The sequence below is a fragment of the Aulonocara sp. 'chitande type north' Nkhata Bay genome, linkage group LG14 (genome assembly GCF_057382095.1).
Source record: "Aulonocara sp. 'chitande type north' Nkhata Bay isolate Kocher_YH1m ecotype deep benthic linkage group LG14, A_spYH_male_GT1.1, whole genome shotgun sequence".
Classification (NCBI taxonomy): Eukaryota; Metazoa; Chordata; class Actinopteri; order Cichliformes; family Cichlidae; genus Aulonocara; species Aulonocara sp. 'chitande type north' Nkhata Bay.
The window spans coordinates 1,933,293-1,959,525 of record NC_141357.1 but is presented as its reverse complement, the minus strand read 5'-3'; the positions used below and the strand labels follow the sequence as shown (position 1 = coordinate 1,959,525).

At 43.2% G+C, this 26,233-nt stretch overlaps 1 long non-coding RNA gene across 3 annotated transcripts in view; it reads left to right on the top strand.

Moving 5' to 3' along the window:
* The first annotated feature begins 3,913 nt into the window (after nt 1–3,913).
* LOC147313848 (uncharacterized) overlaps nt 3,914–26,233 on the top strand; it is a 124,849-nt gene continuing 102,529 nt past the window's right edge. For all 3 annotated transcript variants that reach the window (XR_015124567.1, XR_015124566.1, XR_015124565.1), the window contains exon 1: nt 3,914–4,340. This is a non-coding gene — a long non-coding RNA (uncharacterized LOC147313848). The remainder of the gene's footprint in view (nt 4,341–26,233) is intronic.

The window sequence follows — 26,233 nt, the reverse complement described above, 5'->3', positions numbered from 1 at the left end:
AAGCACGATACTGGCTCCAGTGCATCTGTCAGAGTGTGAGTGTGTGCATGAATGTGACTGAGTGAATGAGGTAGTAACAAGTGCTTCGAGTGTTCAGTTAGAAATTCACTATATACGTCTCAGTCTGTTTACCATTTCATGTCCTAGCCTTCCTCGGATTTGCTTTAATCTCTCCTCGGCGGTATTCCTCTAGAGTGAAACGATGACACAGCCTCATTGATATTCACAAAATATCCCAAACTGTTCTTTGTTGTCTTTGGCTGTTATTACTGTAACACCACAATTATTGTTCCAGCAACAGCGTAGTCCAAATTACTGACTTTCTTTTTAATAAGTACGAGTATACCTTTCTCACTTTTACAGTGGAAAAAAACATTGACTGGAGGAGAAAATGATTGTGTACACTGCAGTATGTCTAAAAGTCAAAAGGAGGCACTAGTGCTCCACACACTGGCTGATTCTATACATACAAGCGGTTCAACAGCGAAGCACAAGAGGGAAATGTTGAGCTCCGTCGTGTCTCCGAGTCTTCAGTCCTGCAACACATCTACCCAAAACTATCAGTCAGTTCTCTGCTGATAAACTTAAAAATAAAAGATCATGTTTCAGATGGAAAAACACATACGGAGATCATAGGAGGATACAGGACAGTGTTCAGATATCATTATTGCTACTGATACTGCCAACGTGTCATTAATAAAGATTGCATATCAACAGCTGGAAAGATCAGATCCATACTTTCACAAAACCAATTTGTTGGTTTATCGGTGGGAGTTCTTTAACATCAGCATGTCTAACCAGCTGTTTGACCTTTCGCGACATGCTTTTAGTTCAGCTCGTTTAGAAATAAATGTCAAAACCTCAACCGTCAAAGGAGTTTGCAAAGAAAAGCGTCTGGACTTCTTTAAGTTGCTTGAAGACGTTTCACCTCTCATCCGAGAAGCTTCTTCAGTTCTAAGGTCAAATGGTGGGGAGTCCAAAACCTCAATCCGACAAAGTCCCAAGCTCATTGATTTAATTAAAGGCACAGTCCACTGAATCCATAGATTGTACCGAGTGTCTGATAATAGGATGCTTTTCTTACCCAAAACTGATTCCTGAGGTCTGAAGATCCACCGTGTTCATGATCTTCAATAATTATGAACAAAAAATCCCTGAAACTTTTTCATCATTGCTGTGGTAGGCTATGGCATGCTGTATAAAAATGCAGTGTTTGAGAATTTAACAGTAAACTCATTGATTGTACTTGCTTTTTCACATCTGTTAGAAAAGTGATCATAGTGAGCCAATTTTCAGCACAGGATACTGAATGAATTTCCTGTTTCGCGCCAGTAAAATATGATCAATAAAAAGCGGCAGCGGCATCCTCCATGCAGGCGCCACACTGCTTAGCAAGTTCAACATGTCTGTGTGTTCTCTAGCTACTTGTTATTGGTTTATTGACTGGAGGAACGAGAAAACAAACAACTGACTCGCCACCATTATTGCTTTTAACCCCCCCGCCCCCGCACTTAGTGTTCACTTGCCGCACTTTAACGAGACATGTGACACGTCTGTTTGCACAGGAGCAGGTGGATGGTCACTGTTCATCTATTGCCTGTAAGCAGCTTGTCATTCTTGGCCTCTTCTGGTGGAGGGAGCAGCGGGCGGGTGGTCGTCAGAGGGGTTAAAGTTTGTCTGACCCGCTTTATTTCATTTTCCTGGCTGGTTTGTGGGGGCTGCAGGTCAAAGTCTGAGAGGGCAGCCAAGCCGGAGTTAATGTCAGGGCTTTGTTTGCTGCTCGGTCCCTCATCGGGATAGACCCGAGCCGGACAATAGCTGGGATCACAGGTCACCAGAGAGCCAGTGTGAGAGGGCCAGTGTATGTATGCTGTGTGTTTCAGTCCGGGCAGGATGCTGCAGAACCACAGCTCGGGCACATAGCACTTGTTCCCACAGAGGTTGATTATTTGAGCTTTAGAATTCTTAAGATGGGATGAATCACAAAGATGGTGATGTTTATTGGGAGTTATTATTTAGTATGGTCAGAGATGATATAGAATCAACGTGAGTATTAGGGCAGACGCTGATATGTGCAAAGAAACCCAACCCTACTGGAATAGACTGAATAGAGTTTAGACAAAGGCCCGACTGGGGTTCAGGATTAAGTCTTGAATGTCATTCAGAGACTCGGTTCTTCCTGGATCTGTTTTAACTCTAAGTAGCATGAGCAGGTTGAATGACTCTGCCTGACTGAAGTATACACTCGAGCGGACTTCAAACATGCAGCTGAGATGCCTTTTCTATTTTCCATTGGGTATCCTGAATATCCGCGGGGAAAAGGAAGGCTTCACTTGTTCTAAAACAAAGTTCTGGCTTGATTGCCTAACGCTATGCAGTAATCTGTCCTACGTTTACTTTTTACATGCTTCACACTTCAGTCGCTGTGATGTGCTTGGCCGAGTGTGACGCTGCGAATACCTCCCAGGAGGGACTGTTTGCAAGTGCGTGTCCAGACAACCAAGACAGCAAGTTCTGGAGAAAGCTCATGTCGCCTGCAGAAAGTTGTGAATGTGGTTTGAGAAGACACTTTGCCCAAACTGTGTAGTAACGGTGGTTTCGTCAAGCTCGTCTATCGTCCTCTGCGGCTTTTAATTTGGATCTTGTTCCGCTCCCACCCCCACGCTCTATCCTTCCATCAATCGACCCCGGCACATGTGGCTCTGACTTATCCAGCCATGGCATTGACCCCTCTATTCATATTGACTGGCTGTTTCTCATGACCTCTTGACCTCTCGGGGTCAACCCTGCAGCCGTCTGGACCTCCTCCTCCACCTGGCTCCTATCTCCACCCCTCAGATGCTCCAGATGGATTACTTTCTGCTCAAACCGTCCACAGGATTACGCTGTTGTCTCGACACAGCACGGGTCCCTGGCTACGGTTAAAAATGTTCCCTGAACCGGCCGCTCATTTCAAAGTATTTTCTCTGAATTTGTCTGCAGATGCCGGGGGAACTTTCTCTGCCCGTCTCTCTTTCATTGCCCGTCTGCCGCTCTCTGAACTCGCTGTCCTCGTTCCACAGCCTGGTTTTGATACATGGCGTCCTGATGGTTTGCTAGGGAGAATCTGGGTCAGTGTGGGGAGCCAGAGATAGAGATAGCACAGGCACGAGGCTGGCTTGCTGAAGAAATGCATCACACAATGCCGTCCAGAGTCTAGAGAAAACAATGGTGCTTTAGAGATTTCAAGCGGCAGAGTCCACATACCTCACATAGCTGTCAGAATGCTCTGCTTGAGGTCTGCAAATATCACCATCAGCGATAAGGCGCAAGAGAGCCGGGCCCAAGCAGTCCTTGAATAGGATGTCACACGGGTCCAGATAATACTTGATCTGTTTGGAGCAGAAGCGACGCAGGAAACTGTTTATATGAAAACATTTCATTAGCAAAAGTGAGTGTGGCTGATCTGTGTGTGATCCTGAGTGACACGTCCATTAGTTTTGGATTAAATATGACATAACTGAAGTCCAGACAGGATTCTAACATGCACATGATTGAATTACATAGATTGGAAATGTTCAGCAAGCCTACGATATTTTTGGCAGCAAAATCATCAAAGAGAGTGTCATCTTTCTGTCGCAGCAGCCGTCCCAGTACTTTTAGTTGTGCTGAAGTTGTGATATTTTTCATGCAAAGTGGGGCTTGTCCCGTGGAGCTGAGTGGACTTTGGACTAGCACCAGCAATCCCTGATCCCTGCTAAACTGAGCTATAGGGAGAGGGGAGGGAGGCAGAGAAAGGGCTGTGAGAGGGGTGGGGGAGGCAAGAACGAGAGAGGAAGTGAGTGTTCATCACAAAGTGTGCCACAGTTGTGGGCATGCCCAGTAGAGTTTGACTCACAGCCTGAAATCCAGCCTCTAAATTTGAACAGGAGGGAGACGAGGTGACTGAGCAGACTTTTGTTGCTGCTTTCTCTCCCCGACTCTCTCCTTCCCGCTCGCCCTCGCTCTCTCTCACAACATATTATTTTTCCCCTCCTCCCTCCATTAGTGAGTGTGTGTGGAGAGGTTTGCGTTTTGCTATGGAAGAGCAAGAGAAGGTGCAGAATTTCACCTAGAGAAAGAGACAACAAGGGAGAAGAGAAGTAAAGAAAATAGGAGGAAGAGGACAAGAAGTGGGACAAAAAGGCAAGAGAGAGCCCACGTTTCTCCTGCTCTCCCCTCCCTCCTCCACCAACGAGTTTCACCTCAAAAAGAGCAGAGGGACCAACTTCAAAAGGCAGTCAGGAGGGAGCTGGAGTGTGAAACGTGAGGAGAGAAGAAGATGAGAGGCTGACCGGCGCTGTGCTTGCTGTGCTGTCCAGGTCAGTGCCCAGAAAACACTGAACAAGCGCTCGCTCTTTCGCTTTGCTTGGTTTTTATGCTTGCAAACTCCAGCAGTGTGCATCCAGTGTTTTTCTCGTTTACCCGTGTTGTGTGCATGCGTGCGTGTTGGTGGGGAATTGAGCGACTGATTGACAGCCTCTGCACCGTCTCCTCTCAGCGCCGTCCGACCGGTGTCGCCGCAGCCGAGCCAAAGTACAGAAACTCCAGCTGCTCCCTTTAGCGCTGCACATGGGAACTGTTATAGCTCAGATGTTCACATGCATACACGTGTTGAGGGAGGACAGACTCTGCGAACGTAGCCACGTGGTTACAATAAGGGAGAAATCACAGAGCCGTGCTGCTGGCCGGGCACTCGCACTCACTCACGCTGAGCTGGAGCGCAAAGACGTGACGAATTTTCTCTTTTAGTGAAGAGATTTTCGACAGAAGCCCTTCCTGTGATGCTTGGATGTGTTTGTTAGATCAGCCGTGGTGGTTCAGACGCTCGTCTTTGCAACGCGCTGTAATTACATATATACCTTTTATCAATGATCTGGCGTCATCTCCCACCAAGTAGAGCTACAGTTATGTAAGACGGTTATTTTATTTACTAATCAATGGATCCTTTTGTCAAACAGCTGAAAAATATTTATTAAATTATTATTATCACATAAAATACACTTCAGCATGTTCACCAATCAATGAAATATCTTTAAATATGTGTTTCCTGACTAATAATGTCTAATTTCTCCTTTGTGGAAATCCCAGTGGTGTCCAGTATGAAGCAATCCTCGTTAGTCACAAGCTGCACTTGTGTTTAGAGGAGTAGTGGCTGCTGTTGCCGTCTCTGACATACCAGACATGCTGTAGCTAACTCTGTGACTTGAAGTCTATTATTAGATTCATTACCCATTTAGATATTTAGGGGTTTACAGGAAGTGCTGCAGCAAAATGTTCCTCTGCTGGCCTGTGCTTGTAGATTTAGTGCCTTTTTTTCTGGTCACAATTAACATGTTAATAAAACACAACTGATATTTATCTGTGTACTTGGCTCAGCAATGATCTGTGGAGAGCAGAGCTACTATTAAATATAGAAGCTAGAGATCGGAGAGGTCAGAGCAGATGTGCACGTTCTTCTTCGACAACGTTTAGATGTTGATGCTTTAATGTAACAAAACCAAATTCATGTCACATCCAAAAAAAACATACAAACAAACAAACAAACAAAAACAGCAATTTAATGTTGTAACTATTTTCTTTGTAATGCACTACATGCACCAATCACACGACTCCACCAAACAAAGCAAACAGATGGAGACATCTGTACAGCCAGCATCTCACCCAGAAACATCAGAAAGGAGAAAAAGCCCTGCTGAAAAACACGCACACGTGATGTTTGGGTGAACTGTCCCTTTAAATGCAGACGTCAGATTCATTTGGTTGCTTCTTTGTCCTGCGGATGATTTTATTCACGTGGAAACCAGCTGTCCGCACAGTTTCTAACTTTCTGCAGTCACAAAGCAACACAGGTGCAGGTAACATCGTGTTGTTGTTACCTGAAGCAGCCAGTGGAGTTTTGTCCAGTGTTGTGTCTATTTTGGTTCTGGTTTTGGGCTCCCCAATGTCCAACTGTGGACAAGACATAGATGGTAGATGACCAGGACACCAAAGAAAACAGCGTACGTCCTGTGCCAAAATGAAAAATAATAATTTAAGTCACTAAAAATCACAATTGATCTGTTTTTTAAGTTTAATGAGTGATTAAAAAGTGAGCTTTCTGAATAGGGGGCTGCATGACCAAAAACAGAACCTTTTGTCCATATTGAAATTATTATTATTATTATTATTGTAATGATTATTATTAGTTACAATTGCATTTTTTTAGTACCTAAATTCTTGTGTTGCACACCGGCTGGTGTTTAGACCAGAGAGAGTGAGAGGAGCTCTGAATGATGAGCTGGGACTTGGTGTGAAGCTCGTTTATCTTTTCTTTTCATTCTAAAGAATTTTTTTGGACTCATCATCTAACAGGACCTTCCATAGACACAGTGCTCACTTTCCTCCCCACGGCCTGTGTGACTCTTACTCTGAAGGTTTGTGTGGCTGAGAAGTTTGGAGTATGAGGGCAGTGGTTTAATTAACGAGCCTACTGAGGAGCACTATGGGAAATGTAGTTTTGTTACAGTTTCTATTTTTTCTTCTTTTATTCTCGAACAAATTGCACTACATGCTCTGAGTGGATTGTTGAGGCCTTAAAAGCATCGGTCCTGTCATTTCTGAGCAGCAGCAGCGTTGTGGCTCCACATGGAGCAGCTCAGGAAGCAGCTGAGGCAGCTTCCATCTTTTCATTTATTTGCACCATGACTCCCTTATTCCTTGGAGACTGGGTTCCCATGCGTAACTGCCCGGGTCTCGCCCCCGATGGCCCGTCAGAGGCTCCGTGATCCATCACACACCAGGCGGCCGTGTTTTCTGAAAGGGCCGTGAACTTGTTACCTCCCTCAGCCAGCTCGCCTGAATGTCAAACTCATTTTTCTTTTCGTGCGTCCCCTTTCTCTGCTCCTTCCCAGGGCTGCTGGTGTATTGAAATAATTGGGCCGCATTCAGTGCGACCAGGTTGCCAGCGCGGCGTTTGAATAGAGATATCGAGTTTGGTGCCACGACTTCCCCCTGACTTCCCTTTCGCAGCTCTTTCCTCCGCCTTCCTCCGAGGTCGTGACGGGTCATCATCGTGACACGGCATCCGCGGTACATTATCTACAGTAGCTGGCCCGCCCTGGAGCTGTGTCTATAGACCATTCTTCCAGGGTCTGTTGTCTCTAGGATCTCTGGATTCACTGTTCGACATGGCACACATTCAAAACGGTAGCCTCGAGGGGCTTTTATTCCTCCAACAGAATTCAATCACTTTTCTCTCTCGTCTTTCTGCCTCTCTGCTGAGTTATTCAGAGTTTAATGAGGGAGGGAAGATAAAGGCAAGCTTATGGTTTGCCAGATCACGAAGAGGCCGCCTTTTTGTTTCTGCTGGAGGACCCACACAGCGAGCGTTCATGTGAAATGAGTTCTTTTTTTTAAACCAGAGGGGAAGGTGATTGAGATGTCTGAGAAAGAGCCGGGGAGTCTGGAAAGGCGCGGGTCATTAAAGTGTCAGAGGAGCTGCAGCTCTTCAAATATTCCTCCATACTTTGCATGCAGTGCAGGATGCAGAGGACTGAGTGAGAAGGGGAATTTTGGGGCAGCACAAGGAGGTATAATCTGCTGCGAGGTATTATGATTATCAAACGTTAATGCACTGGTTTCACCACGGGCATCAAATAGTTATGCAGCGCTACACCTCCTGCGCTGTGCATCATTGAAATGACTGCACAGGATTATCCCCTTACATAAGAAAGTGTGGGTGGTTTGGAGACGGCTCCTGACAGTGTGGGAGGGCATCGGACCGGACCCGAGGAAGCGCCGGGCTGACGCTAGGCTGTTGTTGAGGCTCAGTTTAGGTCAAAGTCCATACTACGTATCAGCTGTCAGAAAGTGTGTTTGCTTTACCGGCTGCACGGGCGTCAGCATCTACGCAAGGCTCCTCTGTCTGACATCAGAGAGGAGAGGTAGAAGGGTTCACGCCTTCTCTCTCACACACTCTGTCACCGAGGTCAACGCTGGTCTGTCTCTTTGGAGCTGTTACTTTTCCCTCGAGCAGTTGCACCAGCCAGCTGCTGGGGACATGCAGAGTGTCCGAGCACATCAGGTTTGTAGGAGCATTGATTATTTTCACTCCTCTCCGAGGTACACGACTCTCCTGGATTTGTTTTTGTAAAGCTGCTGAATTCAGATAAAATGGGTCTTTGTTGCAGAAATGAATTGGGCTTTAAAATTACAAGGACGACGCAGGAACTTGCAGGAACTTGTCCTTTTTGGGTTAGTAGCTAGCTTTAGTGCACAAGATGTCAGACGGTTCAACTGTGGCCAAACTGATAACCACACCTATTTTTGCTGGTTATTATAACCTCTATTAGTCACTAGCTTTTGTGTTTACTGTATCGTTTTATTTTCTTGAATTTGTAGCAAGTAAATCTAAAATGAGTTGGGTGCGGTGTCCAGCTGGGGGACTAGCAGGTGTTTTTGAAGAGTGTTTCTTAATGGGCCATAGTTGGTATTCATCCTGCAGCCTTTACCCGCAGATGTCGGCTTTAAAAGAAAGAAACAGCGCCAGCTCATTTCAACTACAAGAGGACTTAAAAGTCCGTTATCTGCCAAAGCCACAGCCCAGTTCTTCAGTTTCAAAACAACACATTTAAATCAAATCTAACGTCGTCGTCATTTTGCCAGTTTGAGTGAAATTCGGCCTGGTGTTTGATCCTGGTGGCAAACAGGAAGGAAAACAACAAAACACAGACTCTCACTCATCTGGTTTTGGTCCTTATAAGAGCAACATCATTTCCTGACCTTTCCCAGGTGCTCGTCTCGCAGCACCTTGTATCTTGGATATTACATTACAGAGTAAACATTGTTATATGGCACATATAACAATGTTGGTGGAACACCCACACCTCACACCCACGATGTCACATATTTATTTAAATATTTAATAATTACATTTTGAACCTACTACCACGTCCTACTTCATTCTGAAGTCTGACTTTGTTTGACGTGAAGATATAACATTGCAAAATCTATTTATAAGAAATGATTCGATTCCTGTAAAATTACAGTAGAAATGTTCGGCTGATTTGTCGGATCTGTGTCTGTTTGCAAAGGACAATAATTAGGCCGTGTTTTTATTGTGCAGGTGCTGCAGTGAAGTTTTCCTGGAGCGCTCAGGCTTTTATGAGCGGATATCCTAGTAATCATAAGATAATAAAAAGCTTTTACAGTGAATGTATTTCCCTAAAATAGAAGCAGGAGAGAGAGAAGGATTGGGCCTGAATACCAAGAACATCCCAGATCAACATAAAACTGTATTATAGTGAATGCATCAGGAGGACCCGTGAAGCCTGATCCTGAACACTGAGTGCATCAGTGTGTCCTGTATTACTGACAGATGTTTCTGCAACATTTTAAATTAAATTTGGAACATTTATCTGTGCTCACATCTCATTTACAGCCTACATAAGCATCATGGAAACTGCAGCTGTACATTAGGGTTTTAATAGTTTTGCAATTTTCATGAGTTTTATTTTTATTTAGTTTTGACTTCAGATTTTCAATTTTATATCAATTTTAATTAGTTTTTACCAGTTGTTTGCTAGTTTAGTTTAGTTTTTATTTTTTTTGAAAATCCTTAGTTTCAGTTTAGTTTTGATTCGTTTCAGTTATAGTTTTAGTCGTGTTTGCAATAATTAAGTGTAACAACATCCCAGTTTCATCATATCAGTCATGCTCTTCTGCTTATCCTTGGGTATGTTGCTATTCCAGCTACACTGCACTCTGGACAGGTCCCCAGTCTGTCGCAGGGCTAACACGCAGAGACAGACAACTCACATTCCCACCTATGGGGAACCTCTGGTAAAAAGTGAGGGCAGATGAACAACCACTGATACCAGGCAACTATAAGATATATCTTGGCCCCAATGAGACTATTAACTCTTGCAGCACCGGGTGCATTGCTAAACCTTTTGAAGACTCACACAGTTGTGTAGATATCCCAGTCTCAACAAACACATTCACCAACGCCGCACATTCACCACTGCATTAATGTTTTTTGTGGAGTTGTCTCGGGATGCATCACGCTGCCTTGCCTGGGGTTAGCGTCTGTTTCTGGGGATGAGGGTTGAGTGCGCTCCCTTACCTTCTCAAGGTAAGCTAGGTTAGCCTTCTTGTGTGAGCTTTTCAAGCGCACTTTAAGGTTTGTGGGATTTTTTTTCCCTTTTTGTCCCTCATAATTTGTCTCTTTCCACTACAAGACACTTGCTTTATCCAAAACACAGTCATATTCAAAGTAATCCCAAATTGGACTCTGGCGCTTTCTCCCGACTTTTGCTGACATGATTCTGCGCGTGGACGGAGCAGCGACACAGACGACTCGACTAACGTACTGCCACCTGCTGGCATAATGAGACACAGCAAGAAAAATCTGGAAACTACACTTTATTTTCACCCTCGACTATTGTATGACACGCACACACATAAAAACTAAACACATTTTGCTATAAATTCAGTTAATTTTAGTTAGTTTTGTGAGCACTCATTACAGTCTTAGTTAGTTTTCCTTTTTTTGCAAAGTCTTGTTTTATTTTTATTTCCATTAACGAAAATGTTTTTTCACTTCTAGTTTTCGTTATTTCGTTAGTTTTCGTTAACGATAATAACCTTGCTGTACATTAAGTATTATTCATTTAACATTAATCTTAACCCTTGAAAATATTTAATAAGTGAGCTGCTGAACATCACTGACACACGAACACTTCAGACAGAGAAAATCTCAGATATGATTCTGGTAATTAATTTTTTAGAGACTTCTGAGGAGTCTTATTATTCTTACTGTGCACTCCCAGAGTGTAAAAAGAGAAAAAACATCTATTTATATCACATTGGCGCCACGTCTGGTTGTTCTTACTTTATCCCACCTCGTGATAACAGATCGACAGTGCATGATGGTTTTGGACGCGTGTAGCTTCTCTGCACCACATTTGTTTTTGTGCCCTGTTCAGGGAGGCTTTCGATCAGTACTGCACTGCAAGCATGTCTCTTTCTATAATTTGTATTTATATTTATTTGTGAAGATGTAAAGCCACATCACTGTGTATGAATACACCACTCTGCATTAGTTATCATAAACTCTTTTGTCCTGTCTTGCTCCCCGTCCCCCCAACTGGATGTTTCTTCTGTTAAAAAGGGAGTTGTTCCTTGCGTATCGGTGTTCTTCTCATTGTTGGGGTTCCTTTGTATTATTGTAGGTTTGATTTTGCAGCATGACCCAGATCCTGATCATTTTGAAAATTCGAGCACTTCTGTGTCACTAAAATTTGGTTTGATTATGATTGCATGGCCTTCGTGGTGGCGGTTAATTAAGGGAAAGAATGAAGCATAATTGTAATTTGAGGTAACAAATTCTAGTAATTGTGACTCCAAATAAGCAAACAGCTGATTGAAGCTGACTCCAGATGAGGTCCCTCCTGACACTCGTGTGACACGCCACCCTTCTCAGAAACAGCCTGTCGGTTTGAGAGCTGATCTGTTCTCCTTTGATTCTCTGAGTCCTCACTTGTTGCTGCATATTGTAAACAAAGCAGAATGTATGCAGGTACAGGAAAACAGACAGTCGTATGAAGGTGTCAGAGAAGCTTTTATGTGAAGGATGATTGCTGTTCCACTGAGACTCGAGCCTCTAAGCAGAATGTAATGTTAGAGCTGTGCTCAGTGTGTGGGCGTGCTTCTAACCGACACTCCTGCCCTCGCTCTCTGTTTTAACTCATCTCTGTCTGCTTCCCTCCACCTCTTTTTTTCATACCCCTCTCCATCGTCCCTCAGCGGGGGTGAGAGTCGCAGGTTGACAGCCTTGCAGGTCTCCTCATTACGCGGCGTCTGAGCCGGTAGAGATTTATCGAGATGATAAAAGCAGTCTGGAGGGCAATAATGACCACAGGCTCTGATGCAGGAGGAGGACGGAGGGGAGAGGCAGCGGCTTGTCTGGCCGCTCGCTCTGCATCTGATCATTCATCAAATGAAACAGCAGAAAGTTTGCTTCAGTGTTTGCTGAATATATTCGTGCATTATCGTTATGTATCTTTTATTTATTTTGCTGGTGCAGTAGTCAATGCAGTGTCAGCATGCCACAAGCCATGGAGCCATGTAGTTTATGTTCCCCTTATAGCTGTGTGCTGCTTGCTTTTAAAAGATATAGTTCACACATGCCTGTTAAGTTTTGCAATATATGAATCTGTTTTTTCTTCTTTTTTAGTAATAAAATCAGGCATGTTTTAAATGAAAGTGCTAACTAGGTGTGGCTGTAATTATTTCTCAGATCATTGTGATTTTCTTTTTTTACGCAACAAGACGAACATTTGTGGTCTAGTGAGATGTACGTGTGAGCTGAAGTGAACATATGTTGCTTCATCACTCAGATATTCCCTGTATTGCGCTTACATGGAGGAATCTATGTCGAAAGGATTTCGTTTCTGCACAGAAACGGGTGTGTAAAATGTGGTTAACCAAACTTTAGTGCTCACACTCCCTAACCCAGTCGTTTAAACATGTAAGCTGGCGTCGGGTATATGGAGTGTAGTGTCCTACGTGATGTTTGTGTGTGTAGCAGAGAGTCGGAGCCGCGGAGCAGGAGTGAACTCGACGGCTTGTCCTGTAGATCAGAGATAATAGGAACATATGGTGCGCTCGCAGCGTTGGCGGCACTCTTCCCATCGCTGTCGGTCCCTTATCTTTTTATTGCAGTTATAGATCAAGTGTCCCTTCCTGGCTGCCACACTTCAGCTGTGGCCTTACGCCAGAGGACAAAGAGGAGCAGCAACAGTCGTGCCTTACAGTCCCAACCATATCAGACTGCAAAATCTCATTTGGTATTTTGTCTGTTTTCATGTTAAAAACCTTCCATTCACTGTAAGAGTGGTTAGGGAGCATGCTCAGTTCTCCCTGGGTGTGGCTGCAGCTCGACGCTGTGCTGTCTCTTTTCGCAGCTCCTCCTGGTCTGTTCTCTTCCCCCCCAGCAACGGCCTCCTCCTCCTCCACCACCTTTATTCATCTTCACACCTGCTCTCCACACACCCAGCATTGACATTCACCTCTTTCCTTCTGCCCCCCTCGGTCTGTGCTGCAGGACTAAAACGGCTGCATTTAGATTAAAAAACACAAACCTACCGTTTGGGAAATGGAATTGTTGGAAAGGCCTGTACCAAATATTTGTTCTGCTCGTATTCACTCTGTCTATTTATGGACTTCATAGTGCGGTGGTTTATACAGTGGCCTAACAAGCTAACTGTCCCTGCTTTAATCCCAGGAGCAGACACAAATCCTTTTCGGGTATCCAGCATAAAAATCTGTCCAATCAAACATGCTGAGCGACCTGCTGTGGTGTGAAAAGGAGGGGCTTTATTCACTATCTGTATCCCTCTTTGACCTTTTAATTTTAAAATTAAACATATATGTACTTGGTTTTTAAAGGCTGTAAACCTTTGGTTCAGATTTCAAATAATCACTAAAACTTTAACACTTTAATTGATGCTCAATACTCCGGATAGTATTCCTGGCATTGGATAAAATACAAAGACCATTTCCAAGCCAAACACTTCTTTACCAGGACATATTTAGGCTGCTTTAGGCCTGTTAGCAGAGCATGAAAAGATATCCCTCAGGCTGAAACGGGGGGGAAATCCCAGACGCTGCCGTGGCCACGTCTTCTTTCCTTATCTGTCGGTGGGAACTCGTGATGATTGAAGAGAGAAGCAGTGAGTGCTGACAAATACTGAAAGAACAACAACTGTAGTGAAAGAGAAAGAAGCTCCACGGGGATGTGAGGTGTCATTTAACCCGGCACAGAGGTGCTGATCCTTGGACTGAGCTGCTCAAGTTCAAGTTTTTTACTTATTTATTTCTTTGTAAATGCATTTGATGGTCACGCAGTCGATCAGACGTAGAAGTGCTGGTGTCCCAGCCATGTAGCTGAGAACGCTTGGCGCAGAGGTAAGTCACTCGTCCCTCTGAGGTCACAGGTTTGAAGCTGAAGCATCAGGATACTAAAACATTCTTTCTGAATGATCTCTCATGTAGGTGCATGTTTTTGCTAACAGCACGTACATACAGAGACGCATTCGTTAACAAAGTGCTGTAAACGGTGCCGTTTGTGCCACTCTGCTCGTTCGCTCGTGTCTCTCTGTGTCGCTGCTCTCTGCTCCATTTCTCGGGTTCATTCGTATGGTAATAGGGGTCAGGAGATGAGGGGGTTCTCACGTTCAATGTGAAACTTGGCCCTTTGTGTAGCGCCGGCTCGAGCTGCTGTGACAGAGGCCAGAGGTGAAATTGAATTTAGCTGAAATTCCCCAGTGAGTCTAGCCTTGGGCTGGACTGAGCTAGGCTGGCCCGGCCTCGCCTCGGGCAGCACGGCTCTGTGTACGGCCAGAATCCGTAGGTGTTACCGGACCTCGGTGGACTTGGTAAACCCGAGGCTTAGCGAGGGTTACGGCACGCTGTGCCATCAGATTTGTTGTGGAGACGACCAGCAGCTCATTTGTATTTAATTCAGACATGATGTTGTTTTTAATACGACTACTGTGCTGTTTCCTTCTGAGGTCTAAGCAGCTCCCCTAATTCTAACCTCAAAGCCAGTATTTCCAAGACTCAAAAGGCCTTTTTAGGATTAAAAGTAGATAGTCTTAGATGTGTCCGATTTTTGTCATTGATGGTGGCTTTTTTGAAGTTTACGCTAAAAAATTATTTCTACTCTTACATGATTTTAAAATGTATATTTTTCAAAATTCTGTGTTGCTGTGTTGCAGCTATTTTTAAGTCAGCTGATGCTGGGATATGTCAAATATTTGAATAAATAAAACAAATGTTTAGGGCGACAGCTCTCCAAGTGTGTGGCCAGGAAAAAAATCCAAATTCAATGAAATGCTTTTTTTTCCTGGGGAAAATGAAGAAAACAGTTTGCTGAGGCCATCAGGCGTTTTTGCTTTTACTGTAAATGATTGATAAAATTGTAAGCTGTGCAGGCTGGAAGAAGGAGAACCACCGGGTGTCGTTTAAGCATAACCACATGACAGGAGTCTGTCTGCTGCTTTGACCAAAAGGCTAACCGGTAATCTGTCCGAGTTTAGTTTACTGACATGCTAACCTGTGCTGAAAATCAAGTATTGCGCTGATCCATGTTTTGACCTATAGTTGTAGATGAAAAGAACATTAATGACAACTTACTAATTTGTCAGTTTCATTTAACAAATTATTAAAAAGGTGATTCTACTAAAATCGATGTTGCCTTATTTTATCTAAAAATACAAAGACTGCCTAGTTTGTTACAGTAGGGACCAAATCCATTAGGGACCAACGTTGTATGGGTGCCAGTTTCTCTGGATAATATAAAACCCGACCTGATCGTGGCAACGACAACATTAAAATCACTGAAGTCACTGAACCAACCTCTGGGAACCACTAATGTAAATATAACATTCAATCTAGGGCTGGGTGATATGACCCAAAATTCATATCTCGATATTCTTTAGCTGGATGGCGATATACGATAAATATATCTCGATAAATTTTTTTAAAGCCATAAAGTAACAACAAACAGTCAAAGCTGTGTCCCAGACGTCACACGGGCACTTTTATTAACATACAGCGTAGATGTACATGAAAAAAATTACTCTGAAATAAATTATGAGCATTTATTAAATAATAATTCTCCATAAATAAAATAAAACTGTTGTTTTTGTGCATAACAAAAAGCTCACAACTGTGCAGTCAAAATGTAAACTAACAGACGCTGAGAATAATAACAAGCAGCTGCTCTGTTCCCAACTTCTGCTGCGTGACTGACAGCCTGGAGTTTGAAATCCGCTTCATAACCACGTCTCTGAACAGGTGCCATTTATGGTCCTTATACACACACAGTACGGTAATATTACGTTGAAGCACAGTACGTATCACTCCGCGAGGCTCCTCTGCTCCGACAGTCCATCAAGCGCTGTGGCTCTGTAGCTTACCAAAGTCGTACTGAAACATTTTTTGACAGATTGCTGAGCGCGTGTACCACAGAAAAACGGTTCGCGGTCATCAAGCACAACCAGAATTCATACATAAGGCGCGCTGTCAACTTTTGTGGTTAGCTCGTTAACACATTGACGCCGTCCAGCCCCACGCACGGGGTGATCCGCGGTAACTCGTTAACAGAGATTTGCCCCGTTAATGCAGTTCTGGTGTTAACGTCATGCTGCAGCACTAAAATAGTCTCCAAATGTTTTCTTTTTACCGAGCAGCTCCTCTTTGATAGCTGCCGTGTCCGTCCTGTCGCTGTCTGCAGGTGAAGCGATGGGGGAGGGCGAGACAGAGTAACGCTGCGTAGAGACAAAAGTGGACGAAAGAGAGGCAAACTTGCGGCTCCACAAGTATAATTATAACGTAACATAGACTATATCGATTAAACGATATTGTCACATCTCATATCGCGCATAAAAATATATCGATATTTTTAAAAAACTCGATATATCGCCCAGTCCTAATTCAATCCATCCAATAGTTGTTGAGACATTTACTCTGGAGTGGTGACTCCACAGCCAGCATTGCCACCCTGCTATGACCAACGAGTCATCGTTAAATGTAGATGGATACACTCTAAAGACTACACAGTAAATCCCCTAATGTGTATTTTCTGCTTTATGCATTTGAACGGACTTTATGTTTATTTTGCACAATTATAATCCCTTCAAATGCTATACCAACTATAAAGCACGCAAGTGGAACTCTCCAAGGTGTGCTAGCAGTGCCAACGGCAGGTCAGACAAGCTTTATTGTAGGTTTTATAAACTTGGGAAAATAACTTTGTCTGTACGGTGAGATCTGAGCAGACCCCAAACTTTGAAAGAACAGGGACAGACCTCAAAAGAAATCCTGCGTGTCGTCTCCTCTGGACCTTTTTTAGTTGGGTTTTTTAATTATTTTATTGCTTGTACAGAGAAACAACCTCGAAAAGAGTCGTTAGAAAAGATTGAACATGGTTGTAGATCTGCAGATCTGGTTGTAAGAACAGTGTTGCTTTATGATGCCTTTTGTAAAGTTGTGTCATTATTTTTGGAGAGTCGGGATGATTCCTAACCTATACTTTTCCCATCTCTTTTAAATAGTGCTCAAACTGCTATGATACTGCACATCTCAGCAGGATTTGTGGATAAACGTTCCAATTTAGAATGAATGGAACGAGATAAGAGTTTCCTCCATCGGGGACTTTCTCCTCTGCAGATCTTCTCCACAATGATCTTTTACTGTTTTGATGCGCTTGGAGGATTTGTTTGCACAGAGAAATACCTCGTTGGTTTACGTGCTTGTGAAGCTCAAAACGGGCTCGTCTCTAATGTTGCCCTGTGGCTCCGTCCGACACGGCCTGATAAACACGATTAAACATTTTGCGTGCCCTGCAATCAAAAGCAATTTTCCCAAATTATGTCACAATTATGTGTCTCGATTCATAAACTATTTGTTTTTCTTTTCACTCGTGCTGAAAAAAAAGACAAATTTGACATGAAATCTCACTCTGAGTAACTGTGCAGTAAAATGTGATTCTGAAGGTTGCGGACTGAGAGCTGTGAAGCAGTTTTGTTGAGCTATCAACAGATTCTTCTGAATAGACTTTGGGTGAATGTGTGCGTAACCTTGAGTAAAACTCAGCCCCCCGCTCCCTTTCAAAGACAGAGAGGTCTGTCGTCCTCTCTCAAAAACAAATATTTGTGTCCTTGGAAGCTTGTGCGAGCTCGAGGTCGGACTGCATTTTTAGGAGAATTTGCGTTTCTGGCATGTGGAGCAGGTGAGGAATCTGGGTTTTAATTGGAATGGAAATGCAGCTGCACGGGAAATCAAGCGTCCGATGATAACAAAATCTCTCCTATGTGTTAATTGCAGGCAGCCAAGCTTCAAGCTCTGACAGAGGTGTTCACGCTTCACAATCTACTGATCCTGTTACACTGTGACACTTTTACTTGTTCAGTGTCCCGTATGAGGAAAGACAAAGGCATGAGAGGTGCTATTTTTCAAACTGCTTTCAACATCCACCCACAGCGGTGATGCTGGGGAGAGCAGATGGCTATTTCCAGCTAATGCAGTTGGAGGTCTGAGACAGCAGCTACGTGCACTCAGCTGATTAACAAACAAACAAACAAACAAACAAACAAAACAGTGTTGGCAGATTTATAGAAGGCTGATAATTCAGCCATATTTGTTTAGTCATTGGCAAAGGCAGTTATGATCGGAGCACAATCCATCGAGCTTCTAGCATTTTAGATATAAACACATATTTATTTGATGTATTAGGTGTCACGGAGTCGGGAGCTACGTGCAGTTCACATAAAAATCCTTTTTACTGCCGTTCTTATGTGCAGTGCAAACAATGTAGGGTTTATGTGGACAATACTGGTAATTACCAAAATCATTTTTCATGTTTCTCTGATGGCTAATCCACCAGTGTGTGCAAACGCTTCCAAATCTTTAAATATCAAACAATATTTTTAATGCTGAAAGATAATTAATGTTCAAATTCACTGTCTTACAAAAAAGATTCATAAAGCACATTATTATGCTGTGATTAAGACGCCAGCTTGCAGTTCTTTCCTTGCAGTTCTGAACAGATAGATGGGTTTAATGTGCTAGCTCCAATTTGGGTAAAAATCTGAATTCAGCATAATTTTTAAGCACTCTGTTTTTGCTTGCTTGTGCAGAGACACAATGGAAACAAATTTAGCTTTAGGTTGTGGGAAACAGTGCGAATACGCTGCCATCAATACTGGGCGTGGTTTGAGGGCGGAGCTCTCAGATCGGTGCTGCACAGTCGCAGCAGTTAGGTGTGTTACAGACGTCTGGGCAAAATGAAACCTTACACAAAATGCAGAGTATTTAGCAAACCCTACGTGGTGATCAACTGCAAGTTAATAAATGACGTGAAAGGTGATTGGCCAAAATGTTGCCTATGAGTTAAACTGTCTTGATGTGACGCAGTGCAGGATGGCGATCATGGAGAGATGGGTTTGCCTATCCTTGGATGTTGGTGTGGGTCAGCAGCACAGCAGTGTTTGTTTGGTCTGGAGGTGTGTGAGGGTTGTTCCCTCGTCTCTGGCACTGCTCACACTGTCTGTCCTGTAGAATTTCAGTCATCAGGACTCAGAACAGACTCTTCAGGATTTAGATTTGGGATATGTTTTTCCAAATTTAATTGCTGCTTTGTGGGATTTGTAGGATTTTTCTGTTGGATACATGTTTGTTTGGCACCAGAGCCTGACTGATGATATTGGATAGAGGAAATTATATATTAACCTTCAGCAACTCTGCATTTAAACGAAAATGTAAAAGGTGAAGGAGCCACGAGAAGCATGACATCACATAATTTATCCATCAGAGGGAACAACTCCCCTGATGGCATTACAGTGCAAAGTCATAATTCAATTCAATTTTATTTATATAGCGCCAAATCACAACAAAAGTCACCTCAAGGCGCTTCATAGATACAGAGAAAACCCAACAATCATATGACCCCCTATGAGCAGCACTTTGGCGACAGTGGGAAGGAAAAAACCCCTTTTAACAGGAAGAAACCTCCGGCAGAACCAGGCTCAGGGAGGGGCGGGGCCATCTGCTGTGATTGGTTGGGGTGAGAGAAGGAATTAAATAAGACGAACATTCTTTCCTATGCACAGAGTATCAGCATTAAATATATGGCTGTTTATGCTAATGTTAGCTTAGTCTTACACTTTCTTTGTTAAGGTTGCAGTTTTCTGTATGTCTGTATTGAAGGACATAGTGCACCTGGTTTTCTGAATCTGAATTGGTCAATTAACTGACAACAACTAAGATAGCTAACCTCAAATGCAAAAAACCTGTAAATTATTAGAGATCTGCTAATCAAGCAAAGCTGCAAACTAGAGATTATTTTTTTCTGTGGAGATTTGTAATCAGCAGCGTGTTATCACTGATCCATTTATGGATAAAACTGGAGCACATTTGTTTCCTGGCTTTTGCTTTAAGTGCATAGTTATTAAATGCTAGTCTTGTCTTTAAAGATGCTATCACTGACCACCTTGTGAGTGTTACAATGGATGAAATGCAATACTTACGACAGTGCACTGCATTATATTATATACTGCCCTCAGAAACTCTACCAACAGCAGGGTGGAGATGATGTTTTGCACCTTTAGGGAGTATGAGGTGAAAAGGACATTATGTCCGTTTTTAAGACTGAAGTGAAAGGTTGGTTTTGAATTACACAACAGGCAGGAGTCATTTATCTGGCCATGCCGAATCCTGTTTAGTTCCCTGTATATCTCACTTCTTGCAGTTTGAGTGTTTGATGGGTAAGCCTGCCTGCCTGGACAGATGATTGACAGGTGGTAATGAATTGTGGAGAAATGTGAGAGACCAGCACAGCAAGAGGAAGTGCAGTGAGGGAAGATAGGTGAATGAGACTGCAGTAAATTAAGGCAGAGCTGGAGAGGGGGATAAGTGCACTATCCCCCAGAATGCTTTATTTCATGGTGTAAAAATGACTGCTTCTCACCGCAAACTATTGCCTTGTGTGGCAGGTAATTATTTTGGCGGCCAGCGAATGTCCCCAAAGCCTCCCTCTCAGGGGGCCATCTGTGCACAACTAGCCCAGATAAGTGAGAGAAATGTAGGGCATCCATGCTGTGATGTGAGGTGCTCGCCAGGAGCTTTAGAGGCTCCGCCCCTACTTTGTACATAATGGCAGAATGGAAGGCATAGGAGGGCATGGCAGGCAGCAGGACGTCTTAGGAGAGGTTGGATACAGGTAAGGGGGCCTACCCGGGATGGAGGGGGGGTCCGAAAGTGTGTGAAATAAGCACTAGCTCAGCAGTTTTCTACTGCAGATGTAACTTTCATAAAGATCATGCTTGTCTGCTTTTAGATTATTGTTTATCCTGTGTTTGGTTAAACTCTGCTATGAGAGGTGGAGTATCGATGAGGTACAACACAGATGCTACAGCAAGGGGGAGCCAGGACGTCAGGTCAGGGGGGAGGTTGGGTATCACGCCCCAAGTACGACAGAAGAGCAGCCGAACTGAAAGACGGGATCATGGTGAAGCTGGAAGCCTGGGCGCTCCATAGCCAGACTTACCAAGACTATGTGAAGTGCCCTCTGAAGGTCTGCTAGAAGATGTTAATGCAGCATTACGGCGGGCCCTACTGCGACCATCACCGAGACTCACCAGCTGATCTACACCTCAGCGGCAGCCACAAGGAGCAGTGCCCTCCATGGAGAAGGAGACTAGAGGCCAACACCAAGGCAGCAGAGGGAGGTTAGCTGAGTATCGGAGCTGCAGAAAGGTACAAGAAGTACAGCACGCTGCTCATGCCTGAGGCCTTGGAAACTGCCAAGCAAAGGCAGGAGAATAAACCAGCTGTGCTCCACTGAGCCTCCGAGCTGTACTCTCAGTGGAGAGCATACCCTGAGTATACCTCTCAACACATATATTTCATTTCTTCCCAACATGGGATACATTAGATTTCCACAGAGGCACCGAGCTGGGTGCAGACATACCTCAGCATCTGCAGCCATCGTGGTTTTATGTTGTTGTATCGTTTAACGCAGTTAGAAGCCAACGCTGCATGGAATCAGCACTTCATGGTAGTTATTACATTAGAATAATTAGTGCTTTATTCACCCAGCAAAACAGACAGAAAAGGGTTTTGCTGTTTTCAGCTGGACAGGCTGAATGTCAGTGGAACACGTGCAGGAATCATTTTTCACTCCAAGCTTTAAATAAGTGAATCCATTATATAAACTGAAACAATGCTGTCAAAGACCTGAGACAGTTCTTTGCTACTTTTTTATAGTTCCTGTTGGTGGCATTTTTGGCATTTCACCCTGGAGCTCTTTTCTGTTATAATAATGCAGTCAGTGCAACTCTTTGCATGATGAGTAGGTCACCTGGTGCTCCTGTGACTACACTGGATGCATCACTTGCTGTCTTTCATGTCTGTTGCACCAACTTTTGTACATTTTATGCATTATTAGAGCTCATGATTACCTACAGTGTAATTTACAACATTGATGAGGCATTTCTGGACTGCACATGAGGATAAACAGACCTTTCCCCAAGTTTTCCTTATCTACAGCCCAAGATTGTTCATTTTGGCTTCATAGTTTTGCAGCCGTTACTAAGTTTGGGGATTTTTTTCCCAGGTGGAAATGTCAAACAATAGCCTTGGGCTAGGCAGGCATAAATGATTTAGATGCAGTGACATCTGTTCTTTCTGTTCTGCAGACGTTATATATGCATGCAAATACACAGTCAAACAGCCTACAAGTCAAACCAGAAAAGAAAATATGCAAAAAGTCGAGCCAATGTTGAAATTATGAATACAAACGTGTCAAGACAGTTACATGCGACATGTAAAAATAAAAGTCAGAGTAAAGCAAAAAGTAATACTTTTTCTTTGAAGGCCTGAATCTTAATCAGGTTTCGACGACAGTGATCATGTGTGTTCCACTCAGTGAAAAACTGAAGATAACCTTGCTGCAAGTTTGCGGCTTCCTCTGCCCAAATGAGCCAGTTTCAAGCTTCGGGTGTTATGGAATATTTTTAATGAGGGTGCAAAAACCAGATTGTATGTATTTTACTAACCTTCAGAACGAAGGGACATGCCATTGATATGCAAGAATTCTAGTCAGTGATGTTTGCAGTTATGAAGATGAGATGTTCGTCTAAAGATCAAACTTTGTGTTTTTAACCTCTACTTCGTGCTTTGTTCTCAAACATACCGTTCAGAACTTGTTTTGAGGGGTGAAAGTTTGAGCCTTTGATGATGGCGTGACAGCTTTTGGATATTTATTCTCCGCAGCTTTACAGCTTCAGTAGAGTATACATCATGTTAATTTGGGCTGTTGCTGCCTTAACTAAACACTTCAGAAATTGTGGCTCTGCAGCTTTAATTACCCACAACAACAAGTCCAAGGGACTAGTTAGTTCAGCTGAAACTGTTATATTTTCAGGTTGTGTGGATGTTGTTCCATCTTGAATCCCTGGCCTCCGACCTTACCTAAATGTGAGCACACAACACTCAGACTTACAACTGCTGCAACTTTGATGGTTTTAGGACCCATTTAAACAGGGCAGAGAAACCTCCTGGCAACCGCCTGTCACTGGGGAGAAATGCTGCCGGTTGTGAACGTGATTGGTAAACTCGAGACATGCAGGCTGAGAGACACCGCTGCCGGGGCAATCACTGGTTGCAGAAAGGTGATGAATGAGATGATCCCTGTTAGTGTTAAGTATCAATATTTGGTGTTTCTGTATTGATAGAATATCATCATGCAAAATATATTATTTCTGCCCCCGGCTCACACACATCTTACAAACTAATTCATTTACCAATGATACACATTGTGGCTCAGACTATATCTGGTTAATAGCTTGGTCAGGTAGTGGAAGTGTAATGTTCTCACAGCTGCAGACCTTAAAGAGCTGTCGGTGTAAATGTAGTATGTGGTTGACACACAACCTTGGAAGCCCGCGTCTTTATTAGCACGAGTGAACGTGAGGCAGGCACCAGCCTTCTATCATGCACCACACATCAGCCGGTCAGTCAGGTCGTCCAGCCAGTCAGTGTTTCATCTGCTCAGCCAGTCATGATTCAGCCAGCCAAGAAGGCCCCCAGCCAGCCAGCATGGTAGGGAGCAGCAGAGGAGGACATAAATAATACATACTGTACAAGTGAAGACTTTAGAAGTATGGAGCTCGTTCAGTTCCTCTGGGCATCAGACAGCTCATTTTCTTTCTCTCTCATTTTCCTTCTTTCAGACATCTTAATCTCTCTGCACGACTGCATCTCTGCTCCTCAGGCTGTTTCTCCTTTCGTCTTCTGCATCTTATATTTACAGTATGTTTGGAGATTATGTGATGTGCTTTGCTAAAATACAATGCATTTGGTCACAAATGAGGGGTTTTAGATTAATTGAAGTTCTGGAAATATTTCATCCACGTAGTTCTCTGAGCTGGATGATATATTGGAAACAGCCATTTTCTGCTTGAAGTTCACTGGGTTCGTTGTGTCGTGTTACTCCATTTTCTCCTCGACTGCCATCTCTATTTATTTTACCGCCTTCAGTGGCAAACGTCCTCTCGTGTCCATCTGCCCGTTTCGCTCTCTCTCTTTCTCACACGCGCGCGCACGTACTTCCTCTCGACTTCCTCTTTCTCTGCTGAGCCGTTAACAAGCACTGCTCTGCTCTATAGGTGCCCCAACACAAGGTGCAGTATACACTGGCGACTACAGCAACTCATGAGTTACAGCCCTGTGAGAGAGCTCGGAGCTGGGGCATGCTCAGACGAGGGGGAGAGGAAGAGCTGCCTTCCGTCAGCGATGTACTAAAAGTAGTGGCAGTGGGTGTGTGCGTGAGCTGTGTGTGAACACACTGTGTAGCGTTGCCCTGTGGGGCCCATGTGTCTGTCCTCGGCCCTCCAAGTTCTATAACACTGATCGACTTTAGACTGTTAATGAACATATCAAGCACCTCGTTTGGAGCCAGATAAATACACTGAAATTAAATGAAAACATGTATTCTTATGTCAGCTCACAATAATACAGAGAAACATGTTTTAGCAGTCGCACTGCCTGGATCAGTGTTTTTCTCAGTGTTGTGTGTATATCAGATATTTAATGTAAGGACATATGCAGGTGCATTTCTTTTGTATGAAAATACAAATTTCACATTTCGTGTCATTACTTTGCAGATTGAAGAGTTTTAAATGGTTTAATAAGGCTGTCATCACATATGTTTTAACTGCGTTTAGACTGCGTGTTGGGTTTGGTCTCAGCTGACTGAGATATTTTGTTAATTGTCTCTGAGCTTTCGTTCCTTCGTTACCTTTTCTATGTACCGAGTAGATATGTACGGGGCTGAGCCAGGCTTTCTGTAGAGCGGCACAGTTGGATAATATATTTAGTAGTTTCAGCAAACCTTAGTTGTACTAAAGTAAAATCATCTGAATTTTATCCTTTAAAAAGGCTTGATGTCTTACTAGCTCTTAACTTTTTTTTGAGTAAAATGAGTTTTGATCACATGGTGACTAAACACTGTAAATGAAAGTATAATATCTATATTTAAGCCACGACCTCAGTCTGGTCAGGATGTGTTTGAGTAATAACAGATCGTATCAGTGGACTAATCTGTGCACTAACCAAAACTAAGTAAGTAATCTAATAAGTAATCTGTTGACACCGCTTTCATCTGTTGGGTGTAAATATAGTTTGAGAACATCCCAATTAGTGCTTGGATAACAAAAATACATTTGACGTGCACAGTGCAACGTGTGAAAGAAAACAATGACTGCAATCATCAGTAAGACTCGGCACAGCATGTCCCACTCTGCATCAAGAACTCAGTGACCTTCCTGCTGTGTTTAGAGCCACAAGAAATCTGAAACTGAAGGTGCTCGGAGCTTAACACAGAGTGGTTAAATGTTGATGACCTCAAAGTAATGATCCGTCAGTAAATACATTGTCACACGTTGTCTTCAAAGGTTCTGAAAGGCTTACATTTATCTCACTAAATATGTGCACCATCAGTCATTGTGATGGTGAAGTTTTAGTGCAGATCCATGTCAGTCAAATCAATCAATCAATTTGATATCCTCAAATAAAACTGTGAAATTACTTTATTTTGTTGTGTTTTTGGCAAATATGTAACTTTAAGTATAAATGCCAAGAGGAGGCCAGAGAGTTAGTGACCAAAGTTGCACAAAAGTACGGTAAATAATTGTGTCAGTTCTCTTTCATTATTGACACAATATGGATATTTCATTGGAAATGCATGCTCACTGTGAGAATCCTAGACAGAACAACTCTTATAGTTAAACTTTTTAACTGAAAAACTTTCTGGATTTTCCATTTTAATAGTAGTCTTGATGGTCTTTTTGTATCTCTTCACTCAAATGGGGATTTGAATTGATTTCAGTTGACACCATCCTCCAGTATCTGTCATTGTTGTCAAGAGTTACTGGATATCTGCTTAATAGCATTTAACGGACCTGCTTATATCCTTTATATATATATTGTTCTTTTATGCTTTTATATGCATTTCTTTTGCTTCTGTGTTTTCAATGCTATTTAACACGTTGGTACTTTGCCATAGCCTTCATCCTCCCTGTTACTTCGTCTTACCCTCTTGTATGTTAAGCACTTTGGTACACCACTGGTTTTTAAATGTGCTATATAAATAAAGTTTGTTGTTGTT